Source organism: Rhinolophus ferrumequinum, chromosome X (genome assembly GCF_004115265.2).
Source record: "Rhinolophus ferrumequinum isolate MPI-CBG mRhiFer1 chromosome X, mRhiFer1_v1.p, whole genome shotgun sequence".
NCBI lineage: Eukaryota > Metazoa > Chordata > Mammalia > Chiroptera > Rhinolophidae > Rhinolophus > Rhinolophus ferrumequinum.
This window is the reverse complement of record NC_046284.1, coordinates 82,727,348-82,746,209: the sequence shown is the minus strand read 5'-3', so window position 1 is coordinate 82,746,209 and position 18,862 is coordinate 82,727,348. Positions and strand designations below refer to the sequence as shown.

The following is an 18,862-nucleotide window of genomic DNA, read 5'->3' as shown; positions in this document are numbered from 1 at the left end:
AAATAACAGGCAGGAACAAAAGGCAATGAAACAATGTAGACACTGAGGAATCGCAAAATAAATGTTAAAATGGAAATAGGAAATCCTCATATATCAATATAATCACTCTAAATGTTAATGGACTGAAATCACCCATATAAAGGGACAGAGTAGCGGACTGAATCAGAAAACCATCCCCAACCTCATGCTCTCTCCAAGAAACACATCTCAGCTACAAAGACAGACATAGACTTAAAGTGAAAGTGTGGAAAATGATACTCAAAGCAAATGGTCACTAGAGAAAATCAGGAGTAGTCATACTGATATCAGACAAAACAGGCTTCAGGATAAAAAAAGTAACAAGAACAAAGATGGACATTTCATAATGATAAGCCGCATAATACAAGAAGACATACTTGTCAATATGTATACTCTCAATTGGCGAACAACAAAATATACGAAGGAACTCCTAGCAGAATGAAAAGGAGAAATCACAAAAGCACAACTATAGTAGGGGACCTAAGAACAGCATTGACAGGCTTAAAAAGATTACCCAAACAGAAAAACGGTAAGGAAATATCAGCCCCCTATCACCGCTGTTATTCAACATAGTACTGGAGTCCTCGCCAAAGCCATCAGGCAAGAGAAACAAATAAAAGGCATCCACATTGGGAATGAAGAAGTTAAATTGTCACTTTTTGCAGATGACAGGATTCTTTACGTAGAAAACCCTAAAGATTCCACCAAACAGCTATTAAAAACAGTAAATGAATACAATAAAGTTGCTGGCTACAATAGCAATGTACAAAAACCCATAGCTTTCCTACATACTAACAACGAAAGTTCAGAAAAATAAATGGAAAAGAAATCCTTTTGCAATTGCAACAAAAAGAATAAAATTCCTAGGAACAAACTTAACTCATGATGTCAAGGACCTATACACTGGAAAGTATAAGACATTTCAAAAAGAAAGTAAAGGAGACACAAAGAAAGGGAAAGACATTCCGTGTTCATGGATTGGAAGAATCAACATAGTGAAAATGGCCCTATTACCCAAAGCAATATACAGACTTAATGCAATCCCCCTCCAAGTTCCAGTGGCATTTTTTTAAACAAATAAAGGAAAATATCATCAGATTTGTATGGAATCACAAAAGGCCATGAATAGCCAAAGCAATCCTAAGAAAAATGAACAAGCCTGAGGGTATCACACTCCCTGACTTCAGTGTGTACTACAAAGCGACAATGATCAAAACAGCATGGTACTGACAGGAAACAGACACAGAGACCAATGGCAGAGAATTGGAAAGCCAAAAATAAACCCATATAAACACGAGCAGACAATTTTTGACAAATGAGCCAAAAACATACCATGGAGAAAAGAAAGCCTCTTCAATAAATGGGGCTCAGAAATTGGAAAGTCATGTGCAAAGGAATGAAACTAGACTGTAATCACTTAGCATATTCCAACATTCACTCAAAATGGTTCCAAGACCTAAACCTAAGACCTGAAATAATAAACTGCACAGAAGAAAGCAGAGGTACTAAACTTATGAACCTTGGGTTCAAAGAGGATTTTATGAATTTGACTTCAAAGGCAAGGGAAGTCAAAGCTAAACTAAACCAATGGGACTATAACGAACAAAAAAGGTTCTGCACACCAAAAGAACCATTAACAAAAGAAAGAGGCAACCAGTCGAAAGGGAGAAGATATTTGGAAACCACGCCTCTGATTAGGGGCTACTATCCAAAATATATACAAAACATGGACACCTCAACAACAAAAATGATACTATCCAGTGAAAAAATGGACAGGGAACCTGAACAGGTACTTCTCCCAAGAAGACACACAAAGCCCAAGAAATATAGGAAATAATGCTCAATTTCTCCAACTATTAGGGAAATGCAAATGAAAACCGAAAGGAGATGCCACCTCATACCTGTTAGAATGGCTATCATCAACAACACAAATAACAAGTTTTGCAAAGGTTGTGGAGAAAATGGAACCCTCATACACTGTTGGTGTGTATGTAAATTGGTACAGGCACTATGGAAAACACTGTGGAGGTTCCTAAAAAAAAATAAGAATAGAACTACCATATGACGCAGCAATCCATTTCCTAGGTATCTACCCAAAAAATATGAAAACATTTATCCATAAAGATAGGAGTATACGTACTCTGATATTCATAGCAGCATTATTTTCGGTGGCCAAGACACGGAAACAACCAAAGAGTCCTTTGATAGTTGATTGGATAAAGAACATGAGGTATATATACACAATGGAATACTACTCTGCCACAAGAAAAGATGAAATACTGCCATTTGTGACAACAGGGATGGATCTTGAGATTATTATGGTAAGCGAAATAAGTCAGACAGAAAAAGTCGAGAACCATATGATTTCACTCATATGAGGGATATAAAACTGAAAGCAACAAAAAAATAAGAGGAAGAAAGAAAGAAAGAAAATTTATCAACACAGACAACAGTTTACTGGTTATCAGAGGGTAAGGGGTGGGGATGGTAGAAGAGGGTAAAGGGGGTGAAATACATTGCGATGATAGAAGAACTCACACTGGGTGGTGAGCACACAATGTCATATATGTATATATTACAAATGTACACTTGAAACCTATGTAATTTTACTCACAGTTGACACCCCAACAAATTTAATTAAAAAATAAAAAACTAAAGTAAATAAAAGATTTCTTATAAAAAAAAAACCTGAGATCACCAAACCCTTTTCTGTCTAGGGAACAGATGTAAAATTGTATGACTTTGTAGGCCACGGGTAGTATTGATGGTGTACAGCTGTTTTAGAAAAACGATGCATTAAAAGATAAAAAGGATTCCTAGCTCAAAAGTATACAGAAACAAGCCAAGGGCAGGATTTAGCCAGCAAGCCATACGTTTCCAGACTGTGGGTTATGTTTGAATCCAAGTAGCTGAATATTATTTTTCAACTCGCAATCTTAATAATAGCAATGGAGAGTTCCACTTCTATGAATGCAAGTCACAATTGAAGTCTGCAATTACAAGAGGTGCTGAAAGTGGAAATTTCCAAAATTTCCATAGGAATGCATGTTCTTACATTGACCTAATGTAGAGGAAAGGATTCAAAGGCTAAGGGGAATGGAATGTTAGAGTGGATTTGCCATTTAACAACTCCACATGCAAACGGCACAGAACACATACCTTTCACCAACACGTTGAGAAATAAATGTGTGAGGAGCATCCCAGCATCCATCCTGGAAGTCTCTGTGATTGCTCTTCACTGTCGTCTGGAACTTACAGTGGGACCGCAGCCACTCAGTAGGAAAAGATACATGAACTTGGGTCCCAAAGCGGCAGTATTTGGATGCTGAGGTAGCGAGGGCAGCACTGAATGGCCACAGGCCAGGTGGGTGCGGTTCCCCTCATGCATAGCAGTCACAGCCGCAATCAGAGAGTCTGACTCCCCCAGACCTATCTTGCAGACTAGTTAACCGTGGTGTTCCTAGGAGCGAAATACATAGGAAGCCGACTAAGTTTTTCTGGGTGTATGTAAACAAAAAGTTCTAGATCAAATGAGCAAGTCTAATTCAACTCACGGATACACAGACTCACGGCCCACATTTAATTCCCAGACGTGATTCACTTTACAGATGCCGAACCCCTTAAATGTGAAGGAGGCCTGGCTCCCTTGACGAATGATCCTGGGACACCAGTGAAAATGTATGCTGTACATCTTTGTTCCAACCTTCCCGGAAGAGAACTTTTACCATGGGAACTACACATTGGTGGAAAGGAATTAGTCAGGAGGAAATCCTAAATGTAGTAAGAAATTTTACACAGGTTTCCATAAGGCATGTCCCCTTCGCCTCAGGCAGTTATTTCGTGAGCCAGCTGTAAAGATGAATTCCTTGCTGGGAATGGTTGCATTGAAAAAACCACTGAGTTCCTAAGGCGTGGGCAGGAAGACCAAGGGAAGGAAAGGAGAGGCGGGCTGTCAGTCCATTGTGGCAAACTGGGAGTAACCTGGAAATTGGATCCCAAGTCCATAGCAGGGAGTTACCCTGACGGAGGAGTCACACTCTCTGTGATGTGTCCTCCCTCATCTAGCAGCTTCTGGCAGGAACCTATAAGGAAGGCAGCTAGCCCATATCAGAAATATAGGGCCCTTTCTCAGCTCTACCTCAGGTTATCCCATCAGAGAACAAGCCCCTTTCCCTGGGCAAGTGACTTAGTCAAAGCAGCAGATGTGATGTTTCCCTAGTTGACGGGCTCACTGAGGGGTGTCTTACATCTGCAAAGGTCCCAGAGTCCCAGTTCTCTGCACTGAGCCTCCCTGCAGGTCAGCACAGCTCCTGCTGAGGACACAACAGTCCAGAGCAGCCACATCAGGTTTCAGCACAGAGTCAGGTGGGCCATTGAGGATCTGTGAATTTCCGGTTCCAGAGAAGCCAGAGGCTTTGCTTTGGCAGCAGCATCGCAAGAGCTGCAAGGCCACACAGCACTGTCCCACGAACAAGGGACAAGCCAGGCTGCCTGAAGCCCGTTTATGTCGTGTGTCTTAGAGCACACATGGCCCACCCAAAAATACGCACATAAGCCCGACATCATCAGATATCTGATGGACCACACATCTGATTTCACAATCGTTACTTAGAAACTGAAAACTGCTTCCAGAACCGAAATGTGTATCTCCATGTACACACTGCCTTTTTTCTTGTCTCCCTTATTCCACAGTCAACCATCTGACCGAAATCATTACCGATACAGACGTGATATTTTTAACATTCAGAGCTAATATTCCATTCTGTTCACCAGCGTCAAACAGCAAGGGAGGTGGATCCCATTCATACCTTTTTTGGTTCACGTTTCTCTAATGGGGACTATCCCATTAGAGTATGTGACATTTGACATCAGTTTGGTCACACATCCAGATGCCATAGCCATGAAACAAAAAGACATTTGAAAACGCCTCTGTTTGGTGTTATCGCAATTACGGCGTTTAAGGCGGAGCTTCCCTTTGAGATCCTGACTGGAATGCCTGGAGGAGACTTCAGTAGCAGCAACAAAGCTGAAGAAGAGCCTTGGAAGGTCTTTTCTTTTTCTCCCTGTGCGTTGTCTGTGCCTTTTCTCCAGCCCAGGAATTGATTTCATTGTCCCTCCCACTTGGAGGAGATAGAAACTCAATATTTCAACATATGTTGCCCACCCATATCTTACCGTTTTGAATCCTAAGGCCTTTTTTCCATCCTGCCTAGAGAAGAGAACACAAACCAAAGTCATCAAGTCCCTGTGTTTTTCCTCCCCTCCCACTGTCCAGTGTGGTGAAAGGAGCCATGGACAACAGTGATCTCACTGTCCCACTGGTCGGTCTATTATTTCCAATTTCCGTAATGACGTACACTGAGAAAATGGTTTTATTAAAAGTTGAAACAGTTTTGCTTTGAAAACCAAGTAGTAATGTGCCAGTAGCTTCAGACTGACATGTGCAAAGAGGGTGGATGTTCCCCCTTTGTTGGGGAAGCTGCATGCAAAAGGGACAGGAGCCAAGAGGAGTGATGAGTGCAGGAGCAGTCCCTGAGCAGGGGGAAGGCATGGGACCCTGAGCACAGGGGAGGGCTGGCTGCAGTCAGGAGCAGATATGCTCAGGGGCAGCAGGGGATGCCAGGGGAGAAGCACCTCGACTGGGTTTGAGAAGCTCAGGAACCTCCTCCCCAGCCCCATAGCTTCTGTGCTCTCCATGAATTATTAGGAGAGGTCACTGGAATGGAAGCGGGGTCCCAGTGAGTAAGGCAGAGGTGTAGGAAGGTGACAGGGAAAGTGAGAAACCGTGCCCTCCTGGTCAGGGATTTAAGATGAACAGTTCAGGAAGGTGTGGAGTTTTGTCATCAAAGCTCAGGTGCTCAGATACGGGTGGGGATGTGTCCCTTGTTGGAGCACAGCAGGAGAGGATAAAGAGTGTTATGTGGCAGGGAGCCAGGGGTGCAGGAGGGGGTGTTTATCCCCCTGGGGAAGCTGGGTAAGGAGGGGCCTGGTGGAAGGTGAGGAAGGAGGTATGGTCCACACTGGAGGTCTCCCAGAGGTTGAAGTCTGTGCAAGCACAGGCATTAGAGGGAGGGGGCTGGACCAGCAGGGTAGGGTGTTGAGGTGAGGAGAGAGGGGAATGCTAGAAGGGAAGTCAAGGAGGGGCCGGGTTTCCTATTGTCCAGTTGTCATGCAGGGTGTCATGTGGGATCTCTGGTCCCGCTCCCCACATAAGAACGCAGGACATGGTGTGGCCAAAAAGGAACACCCACAGAGCCATAGAGAGGGGAGTCTACCACTATATTCTCGCTGGTGGTGGGTTACAGACACAGGAAGCAGAAGCCACTGGATCTGCAACCTGCCATCTGCTTCTCTCTGACAAGGAACCCTACTTGCTAGCTGCAATCTGCTCTTGCTAGCTCAGCCACCATCTTCTTGCCCCCATTTTCTTCTAGCTTAGCCACGGCAGTTATATTGGTGGCCAATGGCTCACTGGTTACAGCTGACGTCCAACTAGCCACAGCTGATGGCCATCCAATCACAGTTGATGGCCATTTACTACCCCAGTGAGCACCTTTCCACGTGGGGCCAAGAGCCTGGAAACTGCACTCCTGGCTCTGTCCCCACACCAGTGTAGGTCCATGAGGCTGAGCACCAGGATGGTCGGTTACCTTGGAGAAAATCCCTAAGGAGTCAGGCTCCTGCCATGAGGTCGTGGGGGGTGGGGGTAGGGGTTCGCTGGACTGAGGGCTGAAAGGAGGAAACTGAGTGTGTCACCAGTGGTGGGTGTTCACAGGCTGATGGAGGTAAGGGGAGGGGTGATTGGGGGCAAGGACTGGGGGGACAGGAGGAAGACCTGGGGATTGGCACTGTCCCCCACTTGTAAGGGAGGGGCGGGTGGAGCAACTGGACTACAAGTGACCCTGTCCCTCAACTGAAAGTTTGCCACAGGGACTGGAAGGAACGTTCCACCAGATGTGGGCTCACACTCTGACACCAACCTAAGGGGTCAGTGCGCAGGCCCAGAACCTGTCAATTGCACCAGAGCTCCAGCCCTATTGGTGCAGGAGTCCTGTGTACAAGAACTTCACATGCTGTTGCTATGGTTTCGAGGGCGGGACTTACAAAGAGGCCAGCTGGTTTTGGTTGTCAGAGGTCTCTTGGGCTGAGGTTTGCTTTATCTGGCCTTTATTGGCGTGAAGGCTTCACACACGTTCTGTGGTGTTTTTTGGGAAAACTAGAGATAAGGAGAGAGTTTATGCCAGGAATGTGCACGCTCAGTTTCTCTGGACATTAGATGGCAGTGTGGGACCGTAAAAATGTCTCGCTCCCCCGCCCTTCGTGTTTGAAAAAAACTACTCTGAGTCTCCTCCACAATAAATGGCTGCTTCTTTCTAAGTCTTCCTGAGCTAAGTCCAACTTGGGGCAAAAGGCGCTCTTCAGTAGCATCCCTACTGGAAACCAAGTGTCCTGGCTCCATAGAAGCTTGTTTCTGGTGATCCGAATGTCTTGTCACCAGCTTTCCTCCAGTTGTTTTCGGTTTTTATCCAAGTATTCTCCATGTACCATAATCACTTCAAGCTCCCTGTAGAATATTTGGAGGACTCACAAATTATAACAAAGCAATCTAAACCAGAGTCCCATCACCCCAGGATGACCATTATTGACTTGGGAAGAATTTCTTTACCGGTTTTCTAACCTATAAAGGTGCACAGTAAACACTATGAGATTCATATTGCATAGTGACTTCACCAGATTTTATTAAACTTAGAGCATGAGTTAGCTGTTGTAAACATCATTTGAAAAAGCTTGATACTTTTTAATTCATTTCTCTTCCTGGAAGTATAAGTACTCAAAAAGAGTGAAAATATTATATTTCATAACCTGACATAGACAGCAAAAGTAACCCAATTCCTCTCTCAAAGTGAAATAGCATATTGTAACCTTCCTAAGTTCAGCAGCTACATTTTTGCCCGTCGTTTTCTTTTTCTTTGCTTACCGTTGTATTTTCAATGTATGAAATCCATTTGTTTTCTCTGTCCTCTAGCATGCTTATTTTATATTCCCTGTGGGGAGGGCCAACTGTCCGCTTCATCCTGCCCAGTGGGGCAGGGAGATTACAGAACCCACTGAGAAGATAGGTCATATATTCACTCCATTATTTTCCTGTCAGGTGATAAAGGAAATTCTATTTGTAGTCATTTGGGAAGACAGAGAAAAGACAACAGAAAAACTGAGAAATCATCCACCACCCAATCACTTTCACTTCGTTTTGCATATCAGCTTCATTTTTATATCCTTGTAATAGTGCAGTATCCAGTAAGGAACTCTGAAGTCTCAATGGTTGACATTAGGTAATTCATTTATTTTCTGGAAATGCCCCTTTCTCTATACTCCAGCACATGCATCTTCCACATTTTCCTTCATTGTTTTTCAATCATAAAAAAGAACGCTGGGAGAAACTTCTTGCATAAATCTATGACCACATTTTAGATAATGTGCCTTGCATGGATTTCTACACATTGACACACTTGCCACATTCGTTTAACCAGGAATGAAGGCCAGTGCCCGTGTCATTGTATCCTGAGAGTACTGATGACTTTTTAAGTGCCTGCTAGGTGACAGGTGAAAAGTATGTCGCTACTGTTTCTAAAAAGCTTTGAAAAAGTATTTGTGAGATTCAATAACCGTTTCTATATTTAATACCTATGTATTAATTTCTATATCTTCCTCATGCAAAACAGTTCGATTAAAATTCACATAAGGAGATTTAATTAACTTTAAAATGAGTATTTGAGAAAATTAGAAAAGGAGAAATGAGAATTTTGTTTTTAAATTAAAGTTTATTGGGAAACAATTGTTAGTAAAGTTACATAGATTTCAGGTGAACAATTCTGTATTACATCATCTATAAATCCCATTGTGTGTTCACCACCAAGAGTCAGTTCTCCTTCCATCACCATATATTTGATCCCCCTTACCTTCATCTCCCACCCCCCACCCCCCTTACCCTCTGGTAACCACTATTGTCTGTGTCTATGAGTTTTTGTTTTTCATTTGTTTGTCTTGTGCTTTTGTTGTTTTTGGTTTATATACCACATATCAGTCAAGTCATATGGTTCTCTGCTTTTTCTGTGTGACTTATTTCTCTTAGCATTATAATCTCAAGAGCCATCCATGTTGTCACAAATGGTCCTATTTCACCGTTTCTTACCGCCAAATAGTATTCCATTGTGTAAATATACCACAACTTCTTTATCCATTCATCTATCGAAGGACATTTTGGTTGTTTCCATGTCTTGGCCACCGTAAATAAAGCTGCAATAAACATTGGAGCGCACGTGTCTTTATGGATCAATGTTTTCAGATTTTTTTGGTAGATACCCAGGAGAGGGATTGCTGGGTCATATGGTAATTCTATTTCTAATGTTTTGAGGAACCTCCACACTGCCTTCCATAGTGGCTGCACCAGTCTGCATTCCCACCAACAGTGTATGAGGGTTCCTTTTTCTCCACAGCCTCTCCAACACTTGTTACTATTTGTCTTGTTGATGACAGCCATTCTAAGTGGGGTGAGGTGATATCTCATTGTGGTTTTTATTTGCATTTCTCTGATGATTAGTGATGTTGAGCATTTTTCTATACGTCTATTTGCTATTTGTATGTCCTCTTTGGAGAAATGTCTCTTCAGGTCCTCTGTCCATTTTTCTACTGAATTTTTTTTTTGTTTTTTTTTTGAGTTGCATGAGTTCCTTGTCTATTTTGGATATTAGCCCCTTATCAGAGGCACTGTTTGCAAAAATCTTCTCCCATTAAATTGGTTGCCTCTTTATCTTGTCGATGGTTTCTTTTGCTGTGCAGAAGCTTTTAAGTTTCATATAGTCCCATTCATTTATTTTAGCTTTTATTTCCCTTGCCTTTGGAGTCAAATTCATGAAATGCACTTTGAACCCAAGGTCCATAAGTTTAATACCTATGTTTTCTTCTATGCAGCTTATTGTTTCAGGTCTTATGCTTAAGTCTTTGATCCCTTTTGTATTAATTTTGGTACATGGTGACAGATAGCAGTCCACTTTCATTCTTTTGCACTGTTTTCTTTTGCATTCTTTTGCTATCCAATTCTCCCAGCACCATTTATTGAAGACGCTGTCTTTTTTCCATTGTATGTTTTTTGCTTCTTTGTCAAAAATTATCTGTCCATATTTATGTGGTTTCATTTCTGGGTTCTCAATTCTATTCCACTGGTCTACATGTCTGTTTTTCAGCCAATACCATGCTGTTTTGATTATTGTTGCCCTGTAGTACAAGCTAAAGTCAGGGAGTGTGGTACCTCCAGCACTGTTTTTTTTTCTTAAGATTGCTTTGGCTATTCAGGATCTTTTGTGATTCCAAACAAATCTGATGATGGTCTTTTTAACTTTCTTATTAGCATTTAATTAATGCTGAATTTATTCCCCGGCCATAAGTTTTTGTTGCTTCAGTTTCTTCTGGGAGATCTTTTTCGTCTGTGCAACCTCTTCTTCTGGTTTAGGATCCATCTGTTCTTTCCGTTAGGATCATCTCAATGTGGCCGGGAGAGCTCATGTGTGGGTTAATCGGCCCGTGAGCTCTGTAAGTTCTGCGCTGCATCTTGGGAGCTTTGTTCCCGTAGGTGTGTTCAATGAGCAGAGAATCTACATCTAATCCCTTAAGTTCAGCATTACTCTCTGCATTTTTAAGCATGTGCCAAAAATATTCTGCACTCTTTTTGGGCCACCGACCTGGCATCCACGCCCACTGTCTTCCTGGGCACACCTACCAACTCCACCACTGTAACGACGGAATGGTACACAATACTCGCAAGGTGAGATCCTTTAGATGCTTGGTGGGATTTTGGATATACATACCCTTGCACATGGGCAGCCTCATGAGTGTTCTTAAAAATGAAAATGAAGATTTGAACCTCTCGATGTACATGATTTTGTAGGGTCCCTGAGTCAAGTGAATAGCGAACCATTTTCAGAGGTCACCTCAGGCTGCTTACGGGAAGAGCCCATCTCATGATCTGACATAAAAAAACGAGTGAAGGGATGTGTCTTTCTTCACTGTATACCAGAGACACCCAGCACAGTGACTCCACCGTGGTTGGAGCTTGGTGAATTTAGCTAAATGAATAATCTATCTCTCTGGGTTTCTTACACTTACACACACACACACACACACACACACACACACACACACACAGAATATGACCCAAACTCAAAAAAGGAGAAAATCCTGCGTTGTGCAACTGTGGATGGACTCTGAAGGGTTTATGTTAAGTGAAACAAGTTAGACAGAGAAAGACAAATACTCTATGTTCTCTCTATGTGGAAACAAAAAAGGCCAAACTCAGAGAAATAGAGACTAGTGTGGTGGTTGTCAGGGGCTGGGGGAATGTTGGCCAAAGCGTACAAACTTCCAGCTAGAAGAGGAATACCTTATGGGAACCTCATATGCAGCACGGTGACTATTATTAGCAATATGGTATTATATACTGAAAAGTTGTAAGGAGAGTAGATCTTAAATATCTTCACACGCAGAAGACGGTAATCGTGTGAGGGGATAGAGATGTTAACTAACACTGTGGAAATCCTTTCACGATATAGATGTGCATCAACTCCTCATGCTGCACATCTTAAACTCACAGATGGCACATGTCAATCATTTCTGAAAGCTGAAAAAATGCTGTCCTCGCTGTCAAGTGGGAGCCCCTTCAAGCTATTTGCTGAGCCTTTCTGACATGTCCCCATTATTCCTTGAACTTAGGCTCATGATTCACAGCAAAAATTGAGCCTGATTCCTGTATCCTTTCCCTCCCCCAGTCCAGGCACCAGTCTTTTACTGGAGAATGGTATTGAGAAGCCAGGATCTGGGGCCTAAGTGTGATTACTGCTATAGGATTGTTCCGGTACCCAAACCTGTTGGAATATACGCATGTATCCACTCAAGCACACACATGTGTAAACATGTACATCTGTATTTATCAATCTTTCTTTATATACACGTGAGTGTACATATATTGAAAACGATGAGTTCACATGGAGCTCCATTCCAGCATAACATCTCAGAGTTGTTCCAGTTTTCTTCATTTCTAAATTTGAAACTCCCCTTTCTAGAGTGAGAATCGAGGCCTCCATACTCCTTATATACTTAGTGCGTTAATGACACCCAATGTGTATAGACCATCCTTCCCACAGGGAGGCCGCCGCACATGCTGTGCTGAAGTACCCCCTGCCTGTGACCTACCTCCACAGCCTACTCAGCATTGAATCCCGAGCCCATTTGCCTTCTCCCACCCAACCCCCAGGGACATCGCCCTACTCACCTGGGCTCTGTCACCCACTGCACCATGTCCTTGGGTGTGGATGCCCTCCTCACTCTGCCTGCGCTCTGACTCCCCCACTTGGGATGCCCCTAGAAGCATATGCTTGCCTTGCTCTGCAGCACCTCATGTGACAGCTTGAGGAGTGAACTGCTCTGGCACAAAAGAGAAGGGAAGTGAAAGAATGCTCAAGGCAGAGGAAGAGGTGAACATGTCTCATACAATCACTTAATTAAGGTGAATCGGGCCAAATCCAGGCAATACTATGAAGCCCCAGTGATTAAGCTCACTGTTCTGCAGCCTCCCCTTCCTGTCTCTCTCCTCTCACCGAGTTCCTGTTTCATTCCTACGGTCCTGCCTTCCATCAAGAGGATTAATATTATCATGGTCGAGATGCCTGGATTGTCATTTATATCAGCTGGATGGCCGAAATTCACTGTGGATGGTGTCCGCCCTGCAGCTCTGACACTCAAACCCTGTTTCCCATGACGGAATCAAAGATTTCACCCCTCTTTTACTTTGTTCAGATGTGAGGGGGAGCACAGCCTCAGGCCACTATTGCAGCCTCAGGTCTTTCGGCTGGAAAAGAGGTTGACCTCACGTCCCTCACAAGTGGGAAGAGAAGTACAGAGCGCAACACCGGACACCTTTCATGAGCGCTGTGGGCCAAACCCAGTGATGAGGGCTTTACAAGCATCCCAGGGGTCCCCGACACCCAGGAACACACCAAGTGGATTTCTGCCTCAGCACTGTTGCACTTGCTGTTCCTTCTGCCTGGCATGCTCTTCCCTCAGGTAATGTACGGCCTGCTCCCTCACTTCCTCCAGGTCTCTGCTCACTCATCACCTTTTCAGGGAGACCTTCTCTGACCACCCTCAATACCTTAAGAACATTCTCCCCTCATAGCCTTGCCCGTAATCCGTTCTTTTCTGTCTCCACAGTACTTCCCACTCTAAGATATGTTATACAGGTACTGAGCAACTCTATGAAATCAGACATTCTATCAATGTTGTTCTCTGTTGTACCCCCATCTCCTAGAACGCTGCTCAGGTACATACTGTAGCAGGTACTCAGACATTTCTTGTGGAAAACTGACTGGGACCCAGGCTCTTTACACACGTTCCTAAGATGTACACCGTCTTCCAATATGGGAATTGGCCCCATTTTATTGATTATGATGCACATCAAGACTCCAGGAGACCAGTGACTTGCCCAAGGACACAAAACCAAGACGTGGGGCCCCAGGCTTTGGAATCACATCTGACAGCTTCCAAATCCCTCACGTCCTACACAGAGACCTCACACCCAAGAAGCCAAGAGATCTCACCAGACACACAAACCCCAAACAGCTCACATAACCAGAGACACCAAACACAGCTCACTGAACACAACCTGAAACAGATTCCAAACGTGTCTGCACAGAGAGGTCACCACTTGTGTCACAGACTCCCAGACACAGCAGAGACCATACACACTGTGACAGCCCCCACCCCGACAGACCGAGGTCCTGACCCCAGGAAACAAATTAAAACTGCAGATACCTTACACCCTGCAGATAGGCTCCCAAAGCTCCCAGGCACCGGCCAACTGAATACAACGGCTCCGAAAGCAGAAAGACAGAAGTTCAACGAACTCCGAAACACCCCATAACCTTAAGATAAAGTCCCCATACAAAGCAGAGAACCTACATCCTGGACACACCTCCCAAAAGAACTCACCTACTTCCTACCTTAAGAGAAAGCCTCCCCAAACCCCACTCAGTTCAGAGACATCACAGCTCCGGACCCTGAATTACAAAGTGCTCGGACCTCATTCCCTGGGGTGCGGTCACACACACGGAGATCTCCACCCAGGACACAGACGCGGAGAACCACAGAAAATGCACACCCAGGTACACGTGTACAGGCACGCGAGCCTGCAGTGACATTTAGTCCGAGGCGCGCAGAATCCACTCAGATACAACCTCCCATTCCCGCACAATCCCTCAAAAGGCTCAGAGGGATCCAATGTACCCAGACAGCACCTGTGATGTGGCACCTCGCGATAGACATCCCCAAATGCCTGACACTTCCCTTCCCAGGCAGGGACACCAAAGAGCACAGACACCTCTCCCTGGACCTTAACTGCGTGCATCTGAGAATCCCTCCGATGCCGGGCCAGTGGCGCCAGACTAGGCTGGTGACTGAAATAGGGCTAAACTACACTAAGGAGCTCACGTGAAGACAGCGCCGTCACCCGCGAATCCAGCGTGGGACACTGACTCCACGCCAGCGATTGCGCGGAACTCTCCACTGCCGGAGGCGGCATTGTCAGCCCCGTCCGGACACTCAGGCGGTGAGGAGTCCAACTCGGAGAAACTTCTACGCTCTGAAAATACACACGCGCGCGCGAACACGCGGGCACACACACGCCTCACCCTCAGCTGTGGCTTGCGGTCAGGCGACAGCCCACTCAGATGGCCAATGGGAACGGGGCTGCCAGACAGGGAGGCCAAGATGACAGGCCCAGCCGGAGCCATCCTGTGCCCACGGAGGGCTTCTGGGAGGGTTGATTCCGTCCATCTCGCCGCGACCAATCACCGCACAGCTTGCACATGGCCCCGCCCCTTATCCGGGCACCAGTAACTCACGCCCCGTTTGTCCCAGCTGGATGCGACCATGTAGAAAGATTAGGGTGGACTTAGAGAATTGAAAATGATTTCCACAGCTTCAGACCAGTATCCACTCGGGTTGCAACGTGCCGGAAGAATACTGAGTTCTGATTTCTGTTGGATCCGGCCGATCTGTACACAGACTCTCAATGTTGTGATACACAGAATGGATTTCTGTGTATTTAATTTGTTTCCTGGGATGAGTACCTCGGTCTGTCGGGGTGGGGGCTGTCACAGTGTGTATGGTCTCTCCTGTGTTTGGAAATCTGTACCCTAGTGGTACATCCCTGAGTAGACTGTCCTAGTACTAAAACCGTCAGTGGTACGTCCCAGGCAGCAACTGTTCCCTCGCGCGCGCCCCTTGGCGGTGCGAACCTGAACTGGCTCATCCATACAGATGCACATGGACCATTCTAGGCTGGTCCCCAAAAGGTGGGAAGGCAAAGTCAGGATGAAAACCCCAGTTCGCTGCACTCTTGCATTCTTGGAAACGTCTTTGTGACTTGAAATGTACCTCCCTGCAGTGGCCACTATGATACCAGAGAGCCTTACAAGCTTTTCTCTGTGCTGAGCACTATGCTGGCTTCTGTCTGCTGGGTAACGCAGAATAGATCTAGCGGGGGCAACCCCGCCACAGTCCCCCAAAGGCAGGATGGCTAGACCTCCCGACTGGGGTCAGAAGGCCTGGTGTGGGGCAGGCTGCAGTCCTTGACTGTCAGCAACAGGTGAGAGGGATGGTGGGACATATGGTTTTGTTAGGGAAGGGGCCATCTCCCAGGGGCCAACGGACAGGTTAGATACAGACCAGGCCCTCATTCATTTGGTAAAGAAAGAAGAGTTTAATGCTTAATAAAGAAAACAAATTACTGATGTGAGCAAAAAGAGTTGCAACCCTGGAAACACACAACCACTTAGCAACCCACACTGCTGTCGGGAGAGACAAAGAAACGCAGTGTTTATAAAGGCAAAAACCACAAACTTTAATTCTTGCAAATGAAAGACTGCTGGCTAATTTAGCAGGGATTGGTTAGTTCCAATATGAAAACAAGGATCTCAAAAACTCCAAGAAGGTGGTAAAGTTTATATGTGTCCACATAGCAGTTGTTGTTCCCGGATATTGATGACCCATCCTGGGACTGAGTTGACTCTCCGGTTCGCAACTTCAGAGCAGCTCTGAGACTGAGGCACCAGGTGTGCATAGGTCCCATGTAAGGACAGAGCTAGGAGAGCAGTTTCCAGGCTCTCGGCCTCACGTGGAAAGATGCTGGCTTGGGTAGTAGATGGCCATCAGCTGTAACCGGTTAGCCATTAGCCACTAATATAACTGCCATGGCTACGCCAGCAAGCGTGTGTTGGTTGACAGAGAAGTGGACGGCGGACTGTGGATTGTGTGGATCCTGCTTCCTGTATCTCCAACCCAGCCGCCAGCGAGAATGTAGTGGTATGAACCCCCCATCCATGGCTCCATTGCTGTTCCATTTTGGCCTCACCATACTCTGTGTTCACCTACCAGGAGAGGGAGCTGAGACCATGCATGACATCTCACTTCCCCAAAAAACCTCCAACAATTTTAAGTGACTCTTTGCAATGTTTATTCCAACTTCATTGTTTGTTTGTTTTTTCCATGATATCATTTAGTCTCTCCAAATTATGTGTCAGACACTGTAATGGGAGTTAGAAATACAGCGGTGTGGAAATTGAAAAAAATCTTAACCCTCATAGAGCTTACACTGTATTGGTATCATAGAGCACAAAAAAGGAAGTAATTTGTCAGGTGTTGGTAATTGCTGTGATTAAAATTAAATCTGAACAATGAAATAACAGGGGTGAATATTTCTAGAAATAGTAGTCAAGAAAAGTTTTCCCAAGTTGGTGACATTTGAGCTGAAAGTAAAGGAGATGGATATCTGGGAGAAAAGCATCCCAGATAACGGTAAGACCAGTGGAAAGGTGTGGGAGTGGAACTCAGGCTACAGTGTATGAGGAACCGTGTGGCTGGCACAGCATGACCTACGAAGAGACAGGACATGAGTTCAGGGAGGTAATGGGCGACACATCACATAGTGTTTTCTGGGCCGTTGAGGGGGTGGGGTGGAAGTTGACTTCCTCTCAGCAACCCAAGGGAGGGCCCTTAGCACAGAAGACCCAGGCTTCTATCAGAGGTCAGAGGCCCAGGTTAGCCAATGTAAGGGGAGGAGCTCCCGGTTTGCCCCAAGGAAGAACCCTTCCCCAGCCCCTCGGCAGCTGACCGTGCCTTCCCTGGACAATCCTGTGCACTCAGGGGGACTCTTGAAACTGCTCCCCACTGAGATACACACAAAAGAATGATACCCTTAGGAGAGGAGGGGCAAGGGCCCTCTTGGTGTAGGTGAGGTCACATCCAGGCTGGTGTACAAGAGGGACAAACAGGCACAGAGAAGTCAGAAAGACAGAGAGAACATTAGAGAGACAGGGACAGAGAGACTATTTATGCAGTACAATGTCCCTACTGAATTAACAGCCACCTATTGGCCCATAGCCCTGCTATTGGATGATGTGCCCGTCTTTCTGGGGAAAGGACGCCCCTCCCGAGGGACAGTGTCTAGGGAATGACTCAGCTGCCCGTGGCCTGTGCCTCAGTCACGCTGTCTTGACAATCATCAGCACCCTCTGCCCATGAGGACAAGGACATGGTGTAGTTGTGGGGAGCATCGTGCTGTAAACTGGGTCCCCACACCTCCTCAAGCCCTGGACCGCCCTCCTGCTGATCTCCGTGCCAATGCGATGATGTGGGGGGGGGTGGGGGGGGACCTGTACATTAGCAGTGCACCTTGTGGAAGCGCATGACTCCGAGGTATTTCCCCTCCTACGTGGTGTGTCTCCTCTCTACCTTCCACCACCACCTCCACAGGGAATGTGAGGATTCTATCCCCTATACCGAGTACCAGGCCCGCTGGGCGAGCAAGAGACAGAGGGTCAGACTTCTGACAGTGGGTCAGTCCCGGGGTACTCGTGACCCTGAGCAAACCTCGTCCATTCCCCTTCCTTGGCTCCCCCACCTGGCCTGGGCTGTGCTGAGCCTTCCCCTGCCTCCTCCAAGGAGCCCCCGTTACCTCCACTTCCTCCCTCCTCAGGAGCTGAGACCTTCCATCCACACTGGGCCCAGGCGCCTGCTCTGCAGAGGGTGACCTGCTCTTAAGTATTCGGGCCAATTTCCTGAGTTAATATGTGGCCATAGGTTTGTCTCAGGGCCCTGAGCAAAGGTGGTGTGATGCCAGTAGTTACTGCTCTTATCAGTATGGTCACCATGGGCTCCTCGAGCTGCACATGACCGAGGACTGCCCTCCCTGAGGAGGGGCACCCTGGCATTTCATCTCTGTGGCACCAGGGCAGGGATGGGAGAAACCCCAGCACAGGTGAAATCACACAGCTAGCGAGAGCACTGAGTAAGCGAGGTCCTTCCTGCTTTGCTCTCACAGACATCCCGGGATGCAGATCCATGAACAGCTTAGAGACCAACCCTCTGGACCAAGAACGACTCCTCCGCAGAGTTCAGAGACGTCACACTCTGGGACAGAGACCCACCAACGGTTCAGGGACCTTCACCCGAGACCCAGTCACACGTGAGGATGCAGACACCAGCAGCTCAGGGAATCGCTACCCGAGCTCACACCTCCCCTTCTCTCAGAGGCCTCACACGCCTCCCCGGAGAGCCTACAGGCTGCACCCTGGGACACAGAGCCACAAATCTTCAGCTCAGGGCTGCCGTGTGGCCAGTGACACTGAGTTTCTGTTGTATGCACCCCGTGGGAGAGAGGCCAGAGGAATTGGAGACCCTGCTGTCTGTAGTCACCACCGTGTCCTTATGATGACGGGAGATTCACTCCAGGGAT

The 18,862-nt window shown here is 46.2% G+C and overlaps 1 protein-coding gene across 4 annotated transcripts in view; it reads right to left on the bottom strand.

Annotated features, from left to right (window-relative positions):
- LOC117027350 (P antigen family member 1) overlaps positions 1-14,881 on the bottom strand; it is a 29,601-nt gene extending 14,720 nt beyond the window's left edge. Inside the window, exon 1 of one of the 4 annotated variants that reach the window (XM_033115008.1) lies at positions 14,757-14,881. The gene's annotated coding sequence lies outside the window, so the exon portion shown is untranslated. Of the gene's footprint in view, positions 1-3,177; positions 3,580-12,343; positions 12,673-14,556; positions 14,622-14,756 lie in introns of those variants that run through there. The other 3 variants (XM_033115032.1, XM_033115020.1, XM_033115016.1) reach the window with 3 other exon arrangements.
- Between the last annotated feature and the right edge of the window lie 3,981 nt (positions 14,882-18,862).